The 19,800-nt window shown below is 42.0% G+C and overlaps 14 non-coding genes across 14 annotated transcripts; 7 read left to right on the forward strand and 7 right to left on the reverse strand.

The window, feature by feature from the left end:
- Nucleotides 1-232: 232 nt before the first annotated feature.
- Nucleotides 233-306, reverse strand: trnat-agu (transfer RNA threonine (anticodon AGU)). The gene has a single exon. It is a non-coding gene; the product is annotated as a tRNA-Thr (tRNA).
- Nucleotides 307-1,046: 740 nt separating this feature from the next.
- Nucleotides 1,047-1,118, reverse strand: trnae-uuc (transfer RNA glutamic acid (anticodon UUC)). Its single transcript has one exon. It is a non-coding gene; the product is annotated as a tRNA-Glu (tRNA).
- A 1,893-nt stretch (nt 1,119-3,011) lies between these two features.
- LOC115057985 (U2 spliceosomal RNA) lies at nt 3,012-3,202 on the forward strand. Its single transcript, XR_003841999.1, has one exon. It is a non-coding gene; the product is annotated as a U2 spliceosomal RNA (small nuclear RNA).
- Nucleotides 3,203-7,255: 4,053 nt separating this feature from the next.
- Nucleotides 7,256-7,329, reverse strand: trnai-aau (transfer RNA isoleucine (anticodon AAU)). Its single transcript has one exon. It is a non-coding gene; the product is annotated as a tRNA-Ile (tRNA).
- Nucleotides 7,330-7,470: 141 nt separating this feature from the next.
- trnat-agu (transfer RNA threonine (anticodon AGU)) lies at nt 7,471-7,544 on the reverse strand. The gene has a single exon. It is a non-coding gene; the product is annotated as a tRNA-Thr (tRNA).
- A 578-nt stretch (nt 7,545-8,122) lies between these two features.
- On the reverse strand, nt 8,123-8,196 carry trnai-aau (transfer RNA isoleucine (anticodon AAU)). The gene has a single exon. It is a non-coding gene; the product is annotated as a tRNA-Ile (tRNA).
- Nucleotides 8,197-8,765: 569 nt separating this feature from the next.
- Nucleotides 8,766-8,837, forward strand: trnap-ugg (transfer RNA proline (anticodon UGG)). Its single transcript has one exon. It is a non-coding gene; the product is annotated as a tRNA-Pro (tRNA).
- A 393-nt stretch (nt 8,838-9,230) lies between these two features.
- On the reverse strand, nt 9,231-9,302 carry trnaw-cca (transfer RNA tryptophan (anticodon CCA)). The gene has a single exon. It is a non-coding gene; the product is annotated as a tRNA-Trp (tRNA).
- A 3,307-nt stretch (nt 9,303-12,609) lies between these two features.
- trnag-ucc (transfer RNA glycine (anticodon UCC)) lies at nt 12,610-12,681 on the forward strand. Its single transcript has one exon. It is a non-coding gene; the product is annotated as a tRNA-Gly (tRNA).
- Nucleotides 12,682-13,252: 571 nt separating this feature from the next.
- trnal-aag (transfer RNA leucine (anticodon AAG)) lies at nt 13,253-13,334 on the forward strand. The gene has a single exon. It is a non-coding gene; the product is annotated as a tRNA-Leu (tRNA).
- An 845-nt stretch (nt 13,335-14,179) lies between these two features.
- Nucleotides 14,180-14,252, reverse strand: trnak-cuu (transfer RNA lysine (anticodon CUU)). Its single transcript has one exon. It is a non-coding gene; the product is annotated as a tRNA-Lys (tRNA).
- A 1,169-nt stretch (nt 14,253-15,421) lies between these two features.
- Nucleotides 15,422-15,493, forward strand: trnap-agg (transfer RNA proline (anticodon AGG)). Its single transcript has one exon. It is a non-coding gene; the product is annotated as a tRNA-Pro (tRNA).
- Nucleotides 15,494-16,454: 961 nt separating this feature from the next.
- trnag-ucc (transfer RNA glycine (anticodon UCC)) lies at nt 16,455-16,526 on the forward strand. Its single transcript has one exon. It is a non-coding gene; the product is annotated as a tRNA-Gly (tRNA).
- A 149-nt stretch (nt 16,527-16,675) lies between these two features.
- Nucleotides 16,676-16,757, forward strand: trnal-aag (transfer RNA leucine (anticodon AAG)). The gene has a single exon. It is a non-coding gene; the product is annotated as a tRNA-Leu (tRNA).
- The last annotated feature ends 3,043 nt before the right edge of the window (nt 16,758-19,800 follow it).

Raw genomic sequence — 19,800 nt, forward strand, 5'->3', positions numbered from 1 at the left:
CATTGGCTGTGAAATCATTCAGCCTGTTACCGGCTCCAGTCCACAGCACTGTCCTCAGCTGTTTTTGTTGGATTATCTGTTGGAGTATCTGGTTTGGTTTAATCTCTTCCATAAAACGTCAGGATGTTCCAAAGGGAGACATGAAGACTCTGCAGTTACCTGATTGGTCAGAGAGTTTTAATGGAAGTCCTGCAGAAGAAGTTATATGAGTTTATCTCAACAACCTTAAAATAGGTACTGCTGGGATTTGAACCCAGGATTTCCTGTTTACTAGACAGGCGCTTTGACCAACTAAGCCACAGCACCACGCTGATGTACAGAAATGTACAGAGATTCTTAAAATATTCCAACATCAGTAGCTGACCATCATGACTCTCACAAGACAGGTGCTTTGACCAGCTAAGCCACAGCAGCACTGCAACATTCATCTATATACAGAGGATCTGGTAATGGAAGTGTAATGTGTATACAGTTGAGGTTGATGGTAAAGTGGTTTGTGAACCTGTTTGACTGCAGATGTGCATTTTCATTTGGACTCCAGGAAGAGTAGCTGCTGCCTCAGTGACAGCTAACGGGGATCCTAACAAGTGATAAACTATAAACAGCCATTTCCAATTTTCATCAAACTGGATTCTTTCATGAAATGTTCTTTAACTCTCGGTCTAGTGGTATGATTCTCACTTCAGGTGCAAGAGGTCCTGGGTTCAAATCCTGGACGAGCCTGTAATATTATGTCGCCAACATCTTCCCAAAGTTTGTCTCCTGTGAAATGATCCACGCTCTAACCAGCTGACGTTGAGGATAATTCTGACTGGATAGATAATTTTAAGTGGAATAGCAGGCTGCAACTTAGACAGACTAAAGCAACCACCGACAAGGATGGGATTGGAACCCACGCGTGCAGAGCACAACAGATTAGCAGTCCATCGCCTTAACCACTCGGCCACCTCGTCATGTTTGATGGCTTCAAAGGCAGATATTTAGGATAATTCTAGCTGGAATAGCAGGCTGCAACAGAAAAAGTTTTGTCGTGTAATCCAAGAGAATTCCCATACCGGGAGTTGAACCCTGGCCGCCTGGGTGAAAACCAGGAATCCTGACCGCTAGACCATATGGGACATGCGTTCTTACCAGAATTGGCAAGCCAGGAGAGACATTCTCTGATGGATGCAGATCCATCCACTCCATCCACTGTGAGCCCCTCAGCCCCAGAACGCTGGAGAAACAGGAAGGAGGAACACCCTCAACCAACAGTGGCAAACAGCTGTCTGAGTGAAAAACCTCCCCTTGATGTGTGGATTCAAATCCCACTTCTGACAGAAACTGCTTTTCTTTCACCTCTACTGCTGTAAGGTGTGTTTGGGGACAAAGTTGTTTTATGTATATATATATATAATATATATCAGATAACAACTAATTACACTTGGATGAATTAAAATTTAATTTTTTTAATTTAACAGTAAGTGAAAACATCAAGAACAAGTGTGCATGTGGAGACGTCCTCTTCCTCTGTGTCCTGGACACTAAAAAGCAGATGAAGCTTAAACATTAATGAACAGAACATACTGACTCATAAATGGCACACTGTAATTTACAACATTTCCTGTAATAGCATATGTACAACTTGAAATTTGGAGGAAATCTTTTGCCTCATAAGTAAAACAGTGCAGTTTTTCCTGGACCTCATGGGCCGAAGTAGCAATCGTGCGCATTGTATAATGCCCAGCTCTGCTCTGGATCCAGCCTGTGTACAAAATCAGGTGAATGTGATGGCTGATGATGACTGAGCTCTTAGTGAAACACATCACGGATTCTAGGTCTCCCACATGAATGCCTTTTATAGCAGACATTGCTTCCTAATGCTGAAATGAGAGAATGAACAAACAGTTTTTAACAGCAGTTAACTGATGAATCAGTTGAATGAGGACAGATGTGAATCATCTTGTTTTGATATGATTACAATTTTACAACGAATTGCACATAAACCAGGGTTAGTGTTTGGAACCGGACCTCTCTGTGGTGTTCTCTTTATACTCTTGTCTGTCATGACAATACAGAATCGTTGTGTTTTGATAAGCTGTTAACTCGCAGAGTGCGGCTGCATTACTCTCGTCCAGACAGGGACCAACATTTAGCCAGGTTTTCTCCGAAACCGCAAAACTCCGACATTTGAAACTTCAGGATGTGTTAGAAAACTAAATCACCATCATTACAGATATCTGTATATCATTACAGATGTGACACAGGAAATGATAATCACAATGTTTAAATCGAAAAATTGTCCGCTCTGACAAATTTTCTTTTCTGTCTTAAAAAGCAATTTTCCGGCAATAACTTAGTGGAAGTGTGACGTAGTCACCAGAATTTTCTCTGTTCTGGGGAGTATTGCTTACTGAAAGTGGTGACGTCATTTGGTGCATTTTCGTTGATCCGATTCTGAGTGTGACATTTGTCCCGTCTTACTTTAGTAACACTGTCATGCTTGAGTTGAAATAAGTTCCGTGACTGTTTAAAATGATCGCGGTATGGATGCTAATCCCGTTAGCCGGTCTATGGCGTTTTCTAATGCATGTTAGCATTAAGCTAATGTTGGGTGTCGTGTTGTAGTTTTATTCTGTGGACTCTCTCTTTCGGTCGAAAAAAGCCGAGTCCAGTCGAGGAGAGCCGAATCTGCAGAGAATCCGTGCAGACAGGGGGGTTATTTTGATGGACACACCATGAGGCCAATCACATGAGAGGACAAACTGATGTTTTCACAATAATATTCAGCTGGTAAACTGACATAGATATGAAGTTTTACAGGTGACCAAGAAGAGACGTTTTCTTTGCTCTACAACGTAACTTTGTGAAAATAACATGTCTGTGGTTGTTCTCTGATCCCTCCTTCGTTTCTTCATGTCTTCTGTTTGTGTCTCTCTCTCGGAGTGATGTTGTTACTGAAGCCGACTCTGACCCCTCACTGAGCGGGTCGGTGCGGAGAAACACTCCGTTACCTCCGACAGCTGAGCGGTATCGCTTCTCGGTCTTTTGGCTAAGATCAAGTGTAGTATCTGTTCTTATCAGTTTAATATCTGATACGTCCCCTACCCGGGGACCATATATTAAATAGATTTTTGGAACAGGGAGATGGAATAGGGGCTTGCTCCGTCCACTCCACGCATCGACCTGGTATTGCAGTATCTCCAGGAACGGTGCACTCCCTCTGTGTGTTCAATACAAGTCCTGTTCAGCTCAACATCACCTTAAACACATGATGTTGTCTTCATGTGTGTAACGCTGAGTGTGCAGAGTGTTCATGTTCAGTTTATGGTTTTAGAATCAGTGATGCATTCATGTAGAAACATCAGTTTAATGTTGCTGATTTCATCAGGTTATATTCTGCTGACCAGACTGAATCAATAAAGTTTTCTTTCAACACGTCATCGTTTAAATGTTGGTTGTATTTTGCATTTGTCAGCTGAATCCACAGAGTCACTGAAATGATGAAGTAAATCCAGGAAAGGAAAAACATTTGGCTCTGAATCTCAATGTAGATTTGAACAAAGAGCTCCAGCTGAAGAAAACAATGCTGTCTGTTTCCAGATGATGAAGAACTCAGTTCTCAGTTGATGCTCAGTTATCTCCATCTAGTGGACAGATGGTAGAAGTTGATTCCTGAAAAGAGGAAGTGACTTTTCCTCAGATCAAACTGTTGAAGGAGAACGAGCAGCTTCTTCCTCACTGACTCACTCAACTTCTGTCTCCTGGGTTTGGATTTGAGCCTCTTTCTCAGGAGCACACCCAGAAAAAATAAGATTTTCTATTCCAACAATATACGTGATGTTCTTGTGTATGAATGAATGTTTCACTAATGCAGATCTTTCAGAACAACATCAACAACAAAAACTCCACAACGAGACTTTGTGACGTCACTGGAGATCAAAGGCATTTCCTGTCTTTCATTGATCTCCAACATGACACAGATGCATAAGTCACACTATCTCACGTTCGCTTCAAATGGTTGAGCGCATGCGCAGAGAGATGCATAGAAATGTCTTACTGGACTGATCATTGTAACTTTGTGTTATTGTTGTATCTGATAAGTTAAGGAACATAAACTTTCTATAAAAGTGGATGTGCTGGTTAAAAAGTACTGAGACTTCCACCTGCAGTCTATCTAATGACCACCAGGGGGCTCCACCTGTTGGAAAATGAAGTCAGAGTGTCCAGCAGTTAAAGCTCCTTGATGGTGACGCATGTCTCAGGGACATGTGGGATCCTCGTTAGTATAGTGGACAGTTACGCAGAAGCTCAGTGGTAGAACATTTGTCTCTGAGTGTCTCCTGCCAAACTGCAACTTTGAACAAGGGTCAGTGTTTAAGTCCCACCTGCCCCAACAAAATGCTGAAGAAATATGCCTGTCTTTAAATGTTCAAATGAAAAGCCCCACCTGTCCTGTCTCTATTCCCCACCTGTGGGGTGGAGCCCACACTTTAAGAACGGCGGCCCTATAAGCATCCAACAGCATCACTGAGTCAGGAGCAACTGACTGTTCAGTTCAACTCTCACCATCAGTGCAACACATTGCCTGTTGCCTGTCTCATCATTTTTCTGTTCTTTGGAGAACAAATTTAATCTGTCTACAAACCTGAAGCCAGGGTCTGTTCCATGAACTCGACATGTTGATGTTCACACAGTTGTGCTGTCCTTTTCCTCGACTTTGGTTTCACCAGAACCATGAAATATTGTTTGAGAGTTTGTCACCGAAGTGGAAAAGATCCTTCTTGACGACAGTGTTGTGTTTTGCCTACATCTGAGCTAAAGATACAAATAAAATAATCTAAATCGGCTTTTATTTTGAAATGCTTGTGTGGTGCGACAGCTCCTGTTCTTTCTGTAGCTCAAAGCGTTAAGGAGTTCAAACACAGCAAAACATGTTAAATGATAAAAATAAAGATTTGAAGAAGGAATGAAAATAAAAGTGATGAACTGTGGATGGCAGCCTGCTGTAGATCTGACTGAACAACGATACAGACAAGCCTCTCTCAGTCTTTTCTTTTTCCTTTGAAATTTCAACCCCCCCCATGTGAAAACATGTAGTTTGGCAGGGGGCAATAACAGCAATAACAGCCAAACAAGTCGTTGAGTATGTGATTTTATTTATATTTAGCATGCAATGTCTCAGTCTTTGCTGTCTGTTCCACAGAAGAACACGACAGCTCAGCGGGCCTCCTCTCTCTCTGGGACACTGGATCTGTCTGTCTGTATCCATGTCAGAAACTCTGAAACACTCTGAAGATCTTTAAAACACAGTGGATTTACTGATATCAAAGTGTCCACCGGTCCACCAACCCACCATCGATATCTTGTGATGGTGTGAAGAACATGTGAGCAGGAGAGCAGCTGCTTAAGTTTATGATGTGTTCAGGAAACAGTCAAAGCTCCAAACACAACAACAGTCCTACTTCTGTTTACCAAAAGGCTCCAAAGCCCACTCAGGGACCTGCTGTGTTTAGTTCACTTGTTGCTGTATCTCCAACAAAGAGCTAAAGTCTTGTGGAGAATGTGGGCATTGATCCCACTACCTCTCACATGCTAAGCAAGCGCTCTACCATTTGAGCTAATTCCCCAGCCATCAGCACATGTTCACTAAACAAACCCAAAGTGGTACCGTGATGCATATACTGATCTTTATTTGCACGTGCACAGTGTGATTATATATATTTTTATTTTGGCAGGTGACCAATTGTCTGGTAGTTTGTTCTCTCAGGGGAATTAGCTCAAATGGTAGCTCAAACCACTTTACCATCAACCTCAGCTGCAGTATACACATTACACTTCCATTACCACATCCTCTGTATATACATGTACTTCAGAGTGGTGCTGTGGCTTAGCTTGACCAGCGCTTTGACCTTAGCTGGTCAAAGCGCCTGCAGCAGTTGAACTGCAATGGCCGGTAATCAAACCCAGGTCAGCTGCTTGGAAGGCAGCTATGCAAACCAAGCAAAGCTCCATATAGCAGATACCAGGTCCATCCACAGATACTGATCAGCTGAAAACTAAAAAACTGAGCAGAGCGCTGTGGACTTGAGTGAAACAGTGAAAGGATTTCCCCAACAAGCCTTTTGATCGTAGCTGTAGAATGTCATAAAGATGTTCTGTGGCTTAGCTGCTCACAGGGCCTGTTTCTGCAAACAGAAAATCACCGCACCTCCACTGATGTGATTCAGTTTTCAATTCCTCTGATTCCTCAATCAACTGTTAGTAGAAACTGTGGCACCTTTGGCATTTCCTACAAGCTTTTTATCTCTCATTTCAGCATGAATGGTATAAAACGTATTCATGTGTGAGACCTAGAATCCATCATGTGTTAAACTGAGAACTCAGTCGTCACACTCAACTGATGTTGTATGCAGGATCCAAAGGAATGGAGGCAACTGGCAGTGGTGGGATTCAAACCCACGCCTCCGAAGAGAGTGGAGCCTTAATCAGGCACCTTGGACACTTCAGAATGGGAATGACACCCACGTCATATTAGTACAAATAAGTACTTCCTGTGCTTGTTTAGCAATGCTGGGGATTGCACCAAAGGACTCATACATGGAAAGCACACATTCTACCACTGAGCTACATTCCCTGCATGGTGTGGCAGATGAGATGATTGGATATCCTTCTTCCTGCTCTCAAAATAAAAGTCAAAATTATTTTAATAAGAGTTTGGTCTAGACCTGCTCTATATGTACTTGACGTGACTTCATTATGATGTTTTGACGTGAGTTAAAAAAAGAGGCCGAAATATTAGGAGTTTGCCTTTAAGTGGACTTCAATGGCTGTTGTTTTGTCATCACATGTACACTTGTGTTCACTTTGGTAATTTGGTAGGATGACTACACAGGATAAATTGCTCCAAGCTGAGTGGATAGTTGAGAGATCAGGGTGTTGCACAAGATAAGTACTTCCTGTGCTTCATTATCAACGCTGGAGATGACGGGGATTGAACGCAGGGCCTCATACAGGCAAAGCATGCACTCTACCACTGAGCTACATCCCCTGGATGGTGCACAATGCCAGCTGGAAACTAATCACTAAACTGTTACAAAGGAAATGATATATCTGCAGTCTTTGCTCTGATCATTGTAACTTTGTGTTATTGTTGTATCTGATAAGTTTAGCTGCACTTCTAATGACCACCAGGGGGCAGTTCCACTGGTTGGAAAAAGACTTCAGACTGCATTGAAGTCGATGGAGAGAACACCAAGTCCTGAGATGCTGCTTGTGGCCAGTATGGGGATTGAACCCATGACCTTGGCGTTATTAGCACCACGCTCTAACCAGCTGAGCTAACCGGCCTTCCACGGCCATCTATTCCACAAAACGTCAGGATGTTCCAAAGGGAGACATGAAGACTCTGCAGTTACCTGATTGGTCAGAGAGTTTTAATGGAACTCCTGCAGAAGAAGTTACATGAGTTTATCTCAACAACCTTTAAATAGGTACTGCTGGGATTTGAACCCAGCATCTCCTGTTTACTAGACAGGCGCTTTGACCAACTAAGCCACAGCACCTCTCGGATGCATGGAAATATACAGAGGATCTTAAAATATTCCAACATAAGTAGCTGACCGTCATGACACAGACACCTGAAACACCTCCTGTGTGGAGAGTGGAGTGTGTCTTTGGATGAAAGATACACTGTTTGGTTCTGAGCTGATCATTAATAATAAAAGTGATGAACTGTGGATGGCAGCCTGCTGTTGGTCTGACCGAACAAGGATGCAGAAACAACAGACAAAGTCAAATGAATCAGAATTAAAAATTAAGAATTAAGAGTTCAATTCAGTATAAAATGTCTTTTTAATAATCTGACATCACAAACCTTCTGACATCACAGATCGTCTGACATGGCAAAAGCAGTGCAAAAGTTCACTGCAAATGCACAGCAAATTGCAGTGAAAAAAAAAATATCACTGCAAATGCACACAGGCCGGTTAGCTCAGCTAGTTAGAGCGTGGTGCTAATAACTCTTGTCCAGAAACTGCAAGTAAAAGCTGTAATACAGGAAGTGATGAGCAGGAACTCCACTGAGAGTGAAGCACTGCTGGGTTGGCAGTGGTGGGATTCAAACCCACGCCTCTGCTGCTTGTGGCCAGTATGGGGATTGAACCCATGACCTTGGCGTTATTAGCACCACGCTCTAACCAGCTGAGCTAACCGGCCTGTGTGAAAGTGACTTTTTGGCTTATTTTTACAAATCAATCTTAAATAATTACATAGCCTATCGTAGCTCAAAGCTTTTGATCCAGTGAGACATTTAGAAGCAGTTAGAGCACATTGAACAGAACCTGTTGAAGTCAGAGAAGCTTTCCTGAATTCATGTTGTCTAACTTACTGACACTTGAATAGTGGAACCGCAGACAGTGGACACATCATATGAGGGGCTCCTCTGGGATTTACACACTGAACCTCTTGCACCCAAAGTCGGAATCATACCCCTCGATCAGGGGTCTGCAACCTTTATTTATTTAACCTTTATTGCCATTATTTAGTTTGATATTGATTAAGAAAAACCAATAACATCCAACCACCACCCGAAACAGAGGTTCATGATGTCCCTGTAGTTGGCACACACCCTCTTGTCCCCCTTCTTGAAGGGCTCTTCATCATTATTTTGTTTGTGTGTAGCTGTTCTGTTCTTAATGTTGGATCTTTCTAGTCAAGAAAGAACGCTTGAATAAAGATCTGAATGAAAAGTAAAATTTTTTCAATAATTAAAAAACTTTATCAAGGGCTCGTTGGTCTAGGGGTATGATTCTCGCTTTGGGTGCGAGAGGTCCCGGGTTCAAATCCCGGACGAGCCCCTCATATGATGTGTCCAATTATCTGCCCCCCTTCTGCTGTGGACATTTTACCTCCTTCACTTTCCAGCAAAACATTTCCAATATTATTTTTTTAAACATTGATTCAATGTGGTCCTTAACCTGCAATATGCCCTTTAAGGTAACATTTGTGACTTTCTAACTACTTTCTAAACCCTCCACCCTCCATATCATTGATAAAACTTGCTGACTTTTGGTTTTTTTTTTTTTTTTTATATAGTTCAAAATAAACTGAAATAAAATCAAATGGTGATGTGTGTCCATCTAAAATAATGGGAAATAGTGATGTGAAGAAATTAAATGGATCATCAGAAAAACACGTCCTGCTGCACCACAGAGTATGTGAGCGTTTACCAAAAGTGCAAACAGATGATCTGACCCTGACGTGATCTGAACACGCAACCTTCTGATCTGGAGTCAGACGCGCTACCATTGCGCCACAGAGTCTCTCAGAAGTGTACAACTGTAGGAGTTGAAACGCAGCAAAACATATTAAATGACCAAAATAAAGATTTGAAGAAGGAAATACACATAACAGTCTGTGTTTTTTGTCAATTTTTTGGAGGATTTTTTGCAGTTCCTCATCAGAGACTGGCAGCTGGACACACATGTCAGGATGGCTCAGTGGTCTTTTGGAGCCCACTGAGAGACGTGCTGTGTTTAATCTACTTTCTCTTATCCAGCATACATCGACCAACAATGACTGCTAGAGTCAAATATCTTATCGATTTGAACCAACATGAAACTATCTGAGGTTTAAATAGTGTAACTACAGCTGCTGGTCATTAAGTCTCTGTGGGGCAATGAGCCAGTGTGTTTGGCTGCTAACTGAAAGGATGGTGGACAGGAACCTGCAGAGAGATGCTGAGGTTGTGAGTTCAAGCCTCAGCTGGAGCATCTGGCAGTCTGTGGATTACTCCTGGAATGAACTTAATAAACTTTGCACCAGAGTGTAGCAAAAAAAAATGTGATGTGTGCACACTGTTAATGAAGCTCCAAAGACAATCATGGCCAGTCAGGATGTCCAAGCAATCTCAGACTGTCCATGTTTTACAATCTGTCTTTTTCTTTGTCCTCAGTAAAATAAACTGCATTTAAAAGCTTCACAATGTGAACAAGCTTCCAATGACAACCGTCCCAAGTAAAGTCTCCATATTGTTCAACTTTTGCCCAAATGATTCAGTTGTGGAACTAATTTTCACTCCTATGCCGATGATCCCCTCCAACGAGACAACCACCTTTTGTTACTCAGTGTGATTCAACTTTGTTAAGATTTGGCAATATATGAATAAATCTGATTTATTTTGAATCTGTGATTTTTGTTTTGGTGGCATTCAGAATTTATAATGAAACTAGTTGTGCTAACTCAGACGTGGCTGGATTTGTGAAGTAATGTCAAATCTGTAAATATTAGTCAAAGAAGACAAGAAGACGAACGCACTAACGTCTCCCTTCGATTCTTCGAATCTTATGATTCTTGCTTAGAGTGCGAGAGGTCCCGGGTTCAAATCCTGGACGAGCCCATCTGTTGCCTTTGAGTCAATATGGGTGCCACTGTTCCACCACGGAGCTGTGTGAGGTTTGCTGTCTGGTTGTTAGTTGCAGTATCTTGGCAACTGAAGCAAGAGCAATGGTAGTTTTGTGGCTCATGCTGTGCTGAGGAGAAGGGATATTGGTGATTGACTGCTTTTCACTGCTTTTCCAGAAAAGACAAACAGTTCTGTGTATTTCCCTGAAGAGCTGCCAGACTGTGTTCACACCATGATTCCTGCCATCACAGTTCACCTTTTGTGTCTTTCTTTTGTTATCCTTCACAAAATTTTATTTGCTGGCACAGAGGCACAAATAGAAAAATGGCAGGGGGGCTGTGACTTGGTTCCCATCATTCATATTAAAGAGCCGTACAAGAGACTCTCTGTGATCTCTGTGAACATAAATCTTTACCTCGGTCTTCTGATCCAAAGTCAAACACCTTGTCCTTTGGGCCATGTGGGGTCTGAGTGTGGCCCATTTTAATGTCCTGTTGTCAGTTTAGTGTCTGTCAGTAACTTGTTTGAGTGACTAAGCAGGAGCAGTTGAGCATTTCATACCATTCATTATAAATGCTGGAGATGCCGGGGATTGAACCCAGGGCCTCATACATGCAAAGCATGTGCTCTACCATTGAGCTACATGCCTGCATGTCTGACACCAGGGCTTCTAAGATACTGTGATAGGTGAAGGTTCATTTTGCTGGAATGAACTGTTTCTACACAAGCTGCATGAATGTGACACAGAGCTCATGTTTTAAGTATTTTTCTTCAGTACTCTTATTGTGTATGGAACTCTGACTGTTGACATAAGTGCAGGTGACCTAAATTCAGCAGCATCATCAATGTCCTCATCTCATCCAAAAGGCTTCATCAGACAGATCGGTGTTGCAGGAGCTCAGAAGCTATCTGGTTAGCTAATGCTGCCAGCCCATGCAGAGGATGTAGGTCAGTGGTAGAACGTGCACTTCCCATGTGTAAGTGTCTATCTACAACATCTCTTGTTTACAAGACAAGACAGCTAAGCCACAGCACCACTCTGAAGGAGATGTATATACAGAGGATCTGGTAATGGAAGTATACTGCAGTTGAGGTTGATGTATACTGCAGTTGTATACTGCAGTTGAGTAGCTTCTACCTCAGTGACAGCTAACAGGGATCCTAACAAGCGATAAACAATAAACAGACATTTCCAATCGTCATCAAAATTTATTCTTTAATTAAATGTTCCAGAGCTCAGGCTGTTGGTACACAAACAAAGAAAGGCAGACTTGTGGATTCACAAGATGATATCAGGATCTGACCTTTTCCTGTTCCATCAGTAACCATCAAAGGAGATGCTGATTCTGTGATGTCACAAAGGTTCTAATGACATCACAGAGATCAAAGACTCCTCCCATTTTTTTCTCATGACCTCCACCATAGAGTGCTGCCTGCTGCAATAATGCTGCCTTTAATAGAAGTTTAGGAACATTTAATTAAAGAATATATTTTGATGAATGGAATGGAATGGATGGAAATTTGGTGACCGACAGCTTTTCACATTTCATTGATTGGCTAATGAACACTCCCCACATACTGATCAACACACCCACCAGCAGACACATCAATCAGCAGCCATGATCACTGTGATCATGCCAACGTACCAGTTTCTCTGCAGTCTGTCTCTGAAAACACATCTGTGTCGGTCACTTCTTGATACAAATACACACTAAGGCAATAGCCTACCCACTCGTGATGTTACCAACCTGTGATATTGATGATACCCTACAGTATGCAGATCTACATGATCCTTGCAACAAACATTGTTTGCTGTTCATCATGTCATTTCCTCTGATGGCACCTGAACCAAATTCTTGCTGAGACAAAACAGGTAACTAAATAAGTGACAGTCTGTTATACTCCAGTCTGTATTATATTACAGACTACAAACTGCTGTCACCTCAGGACACCATCAGCAGACCCTCAGCTGCATCCTTGTGGTTCCATGGTGTGACGCTTAGCAAGGAAGAAATATTGTCTCTTTTGGAATTGGCATTTGGAATTTTTTTCACCTCTAGTGGCCTCCACCAAAGAAGGAAAGACATATCTGAGGCCTCTGTTGAGGGATGATGAGTTTACTTTGATTCATTTAAAGTGTGGATAATGTTCGGTCATAAATCCAGCCATGTGAGTTCCCATAGCCAGTTTCATTAAAAAAGGACTGTGATTTTGCACCTTCACATGCAATGGTGGTATAGTGGTGAGCATAGCTGCCTTCCAAGCAGTTGACCCGGGTTCGATTCCCGGCCATTGCAGTTTACCTTTTGCCAGAGGAAGGTTAGTCTTTTCTCTACATTATTCACAGTCATGGAACTTTGTCTGCATCCATCCAAAGGGAAGCAACATGAAGCCAGAGTGTTCAGGCAACCACAATTACTCAACCACAAAAGCTCAAAAGTTTCCCAAAAAATTTGCTGAAAAATTAGCCCATCAACGTGAGTACGCAAAGATTTCCTGATTAGATCGCACAGAGGCTCCAAATTTGCATGACTTCACATGTGTCTTTCATGAGACGTTTTCCAGCTAAAGGTCATGTCTCATAATGTAAAGGAACATTCAGTGTGTGCGTGCTCATCTTTCTGCATTCTCCCCTTGATGCGTGGGTTTGAATCCCACTTCTGACAGAAGCTGCTTTTCTTTCACCTCTACTGCTGGAAGGTGTAGTTTGTATTTTCCATGTGCAAACATTAGGAAACATCTAACATTAGGAGCAAGGCAACAACAAAACTGGAACTATTTGGACTGAACTGAATTTGAAACCTTCACTGTTGGACTTTGGAGAAGTGGGTGGTGAACATCCAGCATGAATTTAGACAGTCATACAGTGGTAGTGTGGCCGAGCGGTCCAAGGCGCTGGATTAAGGCTCCAGTCTCTTCGGAGGCGTGGGTTCGAATCCCACCACTGCCAGTTTGTTTCTTGACAATGAAAACCAATCCACTAAGTCAGGCACTTTTCATCTCCCTGTGAACAAAAGTTACAGTCACAGACGATACCAACACCAGCTGGGCTGAAATGAGAAACATCACAGTCAGCCTTTTCAGACCCAGGTAGGTTTGGTTGATCTAAATATAAACAAGGCTAGTTATTTAACAAAGAAAGATTTGCTTTTTTTTTACTGAAGTACATATATATGACACCTATATTTTCTCTGTTTCTCCAATTGTATGCATTAAAAATAAAGGGAACAGTTTTGGAGAGTATAATAGGCAACATGGACATCTGCAGTTGAATTAAATAATACATGTATTTCTTCACTGCTACAGTTAGTAAAATATAAAATACACATGAATTCTATTCTAATCTGGCGTGAGTGTTTATTTTAAATTCCTGATCTGGTGGCAGCTGTTTGTTTTTTTATGTTAAAATGAATGAAGTCAGATCAGACTCTGGTCTCTGGCCCTCTGCTGCAGGTGGAGCAACAGTGTGAATAAAGGATGAGGCCGTGCTATGTGTGTATATATATATATATATATAGTGGCAGCATAAAGACTGGGTCCCGCTGTCTCAGCAGGATTCAGGGGGAATACATCCATACATACATCTTCACTGAAATAATGACACCTGTGAGAAAGCTCAAAGCTGTGTCCAAAGGTTTGGAGGAGTGAATGGCAGAAAGATGTCTTTGAAGCCATTTGGACACACAACCAGTCAGCGTGCAGCATTCAACCTCACAATATTTCATGTGGTTGTGGTTGAAAGACGAGGCAGAATATTGGAAATGTAACTTTCGGTCTAAAAAAAAAACTGCTTACCGCCCAACGTGGGGCTCGAACCCACGATCCTGAGATTAAGAGTCTCATGCTCTACCGACTGGGCTAGCCGGGCTGCTAGAAATGCAAAACATCCTCCAAAAAAATCGCCAAAAATCATTTCAAAATAAAAGCCGGTTTAGATTATTTTCTAATAATCCAGTGATCCAGTGAGACATTTATAAGCAGTTAGAGCACATTGAACAGAACCTGTTGAAGTCAGAGAAGCCTTCCTGAATTCATGTTGTCTAACTTACTGACACTTGAATAGTGGAACTGCAGACAGTGGACACATCATATGAGGGGCTCCTCTGGGATTTACACACAGAACCTCTTGCACCCAAAGTCAGAATCATACCCCTCGATCAGGGGTCTGCAACCTTTATTTATTTAACCTTTATTGCCATTATTTAGTGTGATATTGATTAAGAAAAACCAATAACATCCAACCACCACCCAAAACAGAGGTTCATGATGACCCTGTAGTTGGCACACACCCTCTGGTCCCCCTTCTTGAAGGGCTGTTCATCATTACTTTGTTTGTGTGAAGCTGTTCTGTTCTTAATGTTGGATCTTTCTTGTCAATAAAGAACGCTTGAATAATAATCAGAATGAAAAGTAACATTTTCCACAGATTGTGACTTAAGAAGCTGTGCTATTGACCTCACAAAGAAATCTTTAACACCATGTGTTTTATTTTTCAGGCCGTCTCACTGGCAGATCATCTTGATGCAGTGTGCAACATCTACCCTGACAGAACATGGGGGCAGTTTTGCAGGTTGATTCCCAAGCAAGACGTTAAACCTATTCAGATCACCCAAATCAGAAAAGCCAATTTAGATTATTTTATTTGTATCTTTAGTTCAGATGTAGCAAAGCGCAACAATGCTGTCAATATGGATCTTTCCCATTTGGGTTACTTGAAGTGATGGTGGCCACTGATGCAACACTCCGTAGCAGCACCACTCTGATGTACAGGGATGTATTTTGGATCTGAAAATACCCCCAACATATGTGGCTGACCATCGTGACTCTTACCAAAGTTTCTTTAGCATATAATAAACTGTCACATTAACTGTCACATGAATGTGCTGTGTGTAAATAATGAAAAAGAAAAATGCCACAAATGTTCCATCAGTAACCATCAAAGGAGATGCTGATTCTGTGATGTCACAAAGGTTCTAATGACATCAAAGGGATGAAAGACTCCTCCAACTTTTTTGTCATGAACTCCACAGTCCGCATGGCTCGTTGGTCTAAGGGTATGATTCTCGCTTAGGGTGCGAGAGGTCCCGGGTTCAAATCCTGGATGAGCCCATCTGTTGCCTTTCAGTCAATAAGGGTGCTAACTGTTACACTATGGAGCTGTGTGAGGTTTGCTGTCTGGTTGTTAGTTGCAGGATCTTGGCAACTGAAGCAAGAGCAATGGTAGTTTTGTGGCTCATGCTGTGCTGAGGAGAAGGGATATTAGTGATTGACTGCTTTTCACAGGAGTCATGATGGTCAGCCACTTACTTTGCAATATTTTCACATCCTCTGTACATCTTGGTACTTCTTTTTACTACTTTTGTGGTGCTGACATAACATGATGTTCTATCTGTCACCATCTTTACTGGTCCATGATTATGATGAATATAATGATCTTTATTTGCACGTGCACAGCGTGATTATATATATTTTTGTCTTGGCAGGTGACCGATTGTCTTCTAATTCACGATGTCCTTAAAGGCAGATATTTAGGATAATTCTAGCAGGAATAGCAGGCTGCAACAGGAAAAGTTCCAGTCAGACCTCTCGCACCCGAAGCGAGAATCATACCCCTAGACCAACGAGCCATTGACAGCAGGACATTTATGGCATTTAAAATGTAGTCAAACGTTTTCTGAGCATTGATCATACACTACAACATTTAGTATCCTTCCTAACCTATTCTCGCTTCTTGGAGATATTAAATATCTGTCCCAGTGGCCTAATGGAACTAACTGCCTATAAATGTCTCACTGGGTCAAAAGCTTTGAGCTACGATAGGCTATGTAATTATTTAAGATTGAACATCTTACATTACTGACATCTGACATCTGACATTACTGTTTGATAAATTTGGTGACAACTGCACTTTGGGTCCATTTGGAGAACATGGGGGGCTGAGTGACTTCATCACCAGAAATTAAAATGTCTAACATCGATAAAACCGTAGCAGCACAAATAAGAATTTTTACAGCGCAAACAAACGGTACCATTTCGCGTCCATTCGGAGTGGACGCTCACCATTTTGCATGCAATGGTGGTATAGTGGTGAGCATAGCTGCCTTCCAAGCAGTTGACCCGGGTTCGATTCCCGGCCATTGCAGTCTAACTGTGTGTCTACAATTTAACTTGAGATCCTGTAGATCTCATGCCAATGGTGCCCAACTGGTCTACAGACCAAGAGGAGGATGAAACCGTTCTATCTATTCAGCTACAGTCGGTCTGTTACATGAATTTAGACATCCACCCAGTGGTAGTGTGGCCGAGCGGTCCAAGGCGCTGGATTAAGGCTCCAGTCTCTTCGGAGGCGTGGGTTCGAATCCCACCACTGCCAGTTTGTTTCTTGTCAATGAAAACCAATCCACTAAGTCAGGCACTTTTCATCTCCCTGCGAACAAAAGTTACAGTGACAGATGATACCAACACCAGCTGGGCTGAAATGAGAAACATCACAGTCAGCCTTTTCAGACCCAGGTAGGTTTGGAGATGTCCAGATGTCCCCAAACACACACTCTCCCTGCAGGTTTGTCATCTCCAGTATAATTCCCTCAATGAACTCTGGGAAAAAGAGTTGGAACCTGTGCTGGAAGCTCTACCGACTGAGCTAGCCGGGCTGCTAGAAACTCAAAACATCCTCCAAAAAATCGCCACACAGAATCAGCATCCCCTTTGATGGTTACTGATGGAACAGGAAAAGGTCAGATCCTGATATAATCTTGTGAATCCACAAGTATGCCTTTCTTTGTTTGTGTACCAACAGCCTGAGCTCTGGAACATTTAATTAAAGAATACATTTTGATGATGATTGGAAATGTCTGTTTATTGTTTATCACTTGTTAGGATCCCCGTTAGCTGTCACTGAGGCAGCAGCTACTCTTCCTGGGGTCCAAATGAAAATGCACATCTGCAGTCAAACAGGTTCAGGTAGATGCAGAGTCCTACATTAAAACAAACCACTTTACCATCAACCTCAGCTGTAGTATACACATTAAACTTCCATCACCAGATCCTCTGTATATGCATGTACTTCAGAGTGGTGCTGTGGCTTAGCTGGTCAAAGTGTCTGTCTAGTATACAAGAGGTCCTGGGTTCAAATCCCAGCAGTGCCTCATTCATAATGTAAGATGTTGTAGATAGGAAACACTTATACATGGGAAGTGCACGTTCTACCACTGAACTGCATGCTCTGGCAGCATTAGCTAACCAGATAGCTGCTGTCTGATGAAGCCTTTTGGATGAGATGAGGACATTGATGATGCTGCTGAATTTAGGTCACCTGCACTTATGTCAACAGTCAGAGCTCCATACACAATAAGAGTACTGAAGAAAAAAACTTTAAACATGAGCTCTGTGTCATGAGCCTGAGGTCTTTTTCCAACCAGTGGACCCTGGTGGTCATTAGAAGTGCAGCTTAACTTATCAGATACAACAATAACACAAAGTTACAATGATCAGAGCAAAGACTGCAGATTGATCATTTCCTTTGTAACAGTTTAGTGATTAGTTTCCAGCGGGCATTGTGCACCATGCAGGGGATGTAGCTCAGTGGTAGAGTGCATGCTTTGCATGTATGAGGCCCTGCGTTCAATCCCTGCCATCTTCAGCGTTGATAATGAAGCACAGGAAGTACTTATCTTGCGCAACACCCTGATCTCTCAACTATCCACTCAGCTTGGAGCAATTTATCCTGTGTAGTCATCCTACCAAATTACCAAAGTGAACACAAGTGTACATGTGATGACAAAACAGCAGCAATTGAAGTCCACTTAAAAGCAAACTCCTAATGTTTTGGCCTCTTTTTTAAACTCACGTCAAAACATCATAATGAAGTTACGTCAAGTACATATAGAGCAGGTCTAGACTGCTCTGCCTTGAGTGGCCTTTTGCACAGGAAGTGCTTATCATGTGCAACACTCTGATCTCTCAAATATCCACTCAGCTTGGAGTGATTTATCCTGTGTAGTCATCCTACCAAATTACTGACTGAACACAAATGTACATGTGATGACAAAAAAACAGCCATTGGGAAGAAGCTGCAGCACCTGAACAGGGACTTGAACCCTGGATCCTCAGATTAAAAGTCTGATGCTCTTCAATAAGATCTGACTTCATTTTCCAAGCTGCCCCCTCGTGGTCATTTGATACACTGCAGGTGGAAAGCTCAGTACCTTTTAACCACCACACCCACTTTGACACTACAACCTGAATGCAGCAAGCAGCGTGGTGCAGTGGAAGCGTGCTGGGCCCATAACATGAGATCCCCGGCATCTCCAGCGGTGATAATGAAGCACATTGTCAGGAGGGACACGTCACAGGCTCCAGTGGAGTAGTAATTGAGGGATCAGAGTGTTGGAGAGCAGAACTCTTTCCTGTGCTTCAGATACTCTGTTTGCTTCTGAGCTGATCATTAATAATCAACAAATGAATGATCAATAAGCTTCACAGCTGTTCTGAAGTGTGGCAGACTTTGTGTTTACATCTGAATCACGTGATTTTGGAAATTCTTTGAAGCAGCTTCAAAGGAAGAGTTTCATTCTGTGAGTATTGTGACATCATCAGGTGACGTATCAAAGGCAGCAGCTCTTCAGACTCATATCACAATAAGTTTTGTGTCTTATTTGGCAGAAACTGCAAGCAAAAGCTGTAATACAGGAAGTGATGAGCAGGAACTCCACTGAGAGTGAAGCACTGCTGGGTTTGAATGCAGGATGTCCTGTTTACAAGACAGATACTTTAAGCAGCTCAGCATCATAACCTCTATAAAAAGCCATCATCAATGGAGATCCAGTTATTTCAACCCAGTGGAGTTGGAGGTCTGAAAGCAGGCCCATGGAGAGGATGAGAACATGTTTCCCCGTAAATATAACACCGCTGCAGCAGCAAAGGAGAAACAGCATGAGAAGCATTTACTACTCAAGTCAACGTGTAAGTTTGGATGTACTCTTCAATTGATTTTACATTTACCTTTAAGAGATCGTAGTTTACAGTTATAAATATAAATGGGAATAAAATCAGATTTTCATTTCATCATCAAGAGGATGTCTCCACATGCACACTTGTTCTTGGTGTTTTCACTAATTGTTAAATAAAAAAATATATAAAATATATAAAAAAAATATTTCATTCATCCAAGCATAATTAGTTGTTATGTAATATATATTTTCTGTGTGGCTTAGTCTTAAAATTATAATGGTTGTGTGGTCAACTCCTGCCTGAAATTTGCTTAAAAATTTGCCCATCAAAGTGAGTCCACAATACTCAAAGACCGCCTGATTAGATCGCACAGAGGCTCAAAATTTGCATTTCCTCATACGTGTGGAGTGGACAAAACCAGGTTGTTTCCATTTTCCAAGGACAGAATGGCAATATTTCGACAT

The sequence above is a fragment of the Echeneis naucrates genome, chromosome 2, assembly GCF_900963305.1.
Source record: "Echeneis naucrates chromosome 2, fEcheNa1.1, whole genome shotgun sequence".
In the NCBI taxonomy this organism is placed as follows: Eukaryota; Metazoa; Chordata; class Actinopteri; order Carangiformes; family Echeneidae; genus Echeneis; species Echeneis naucrates.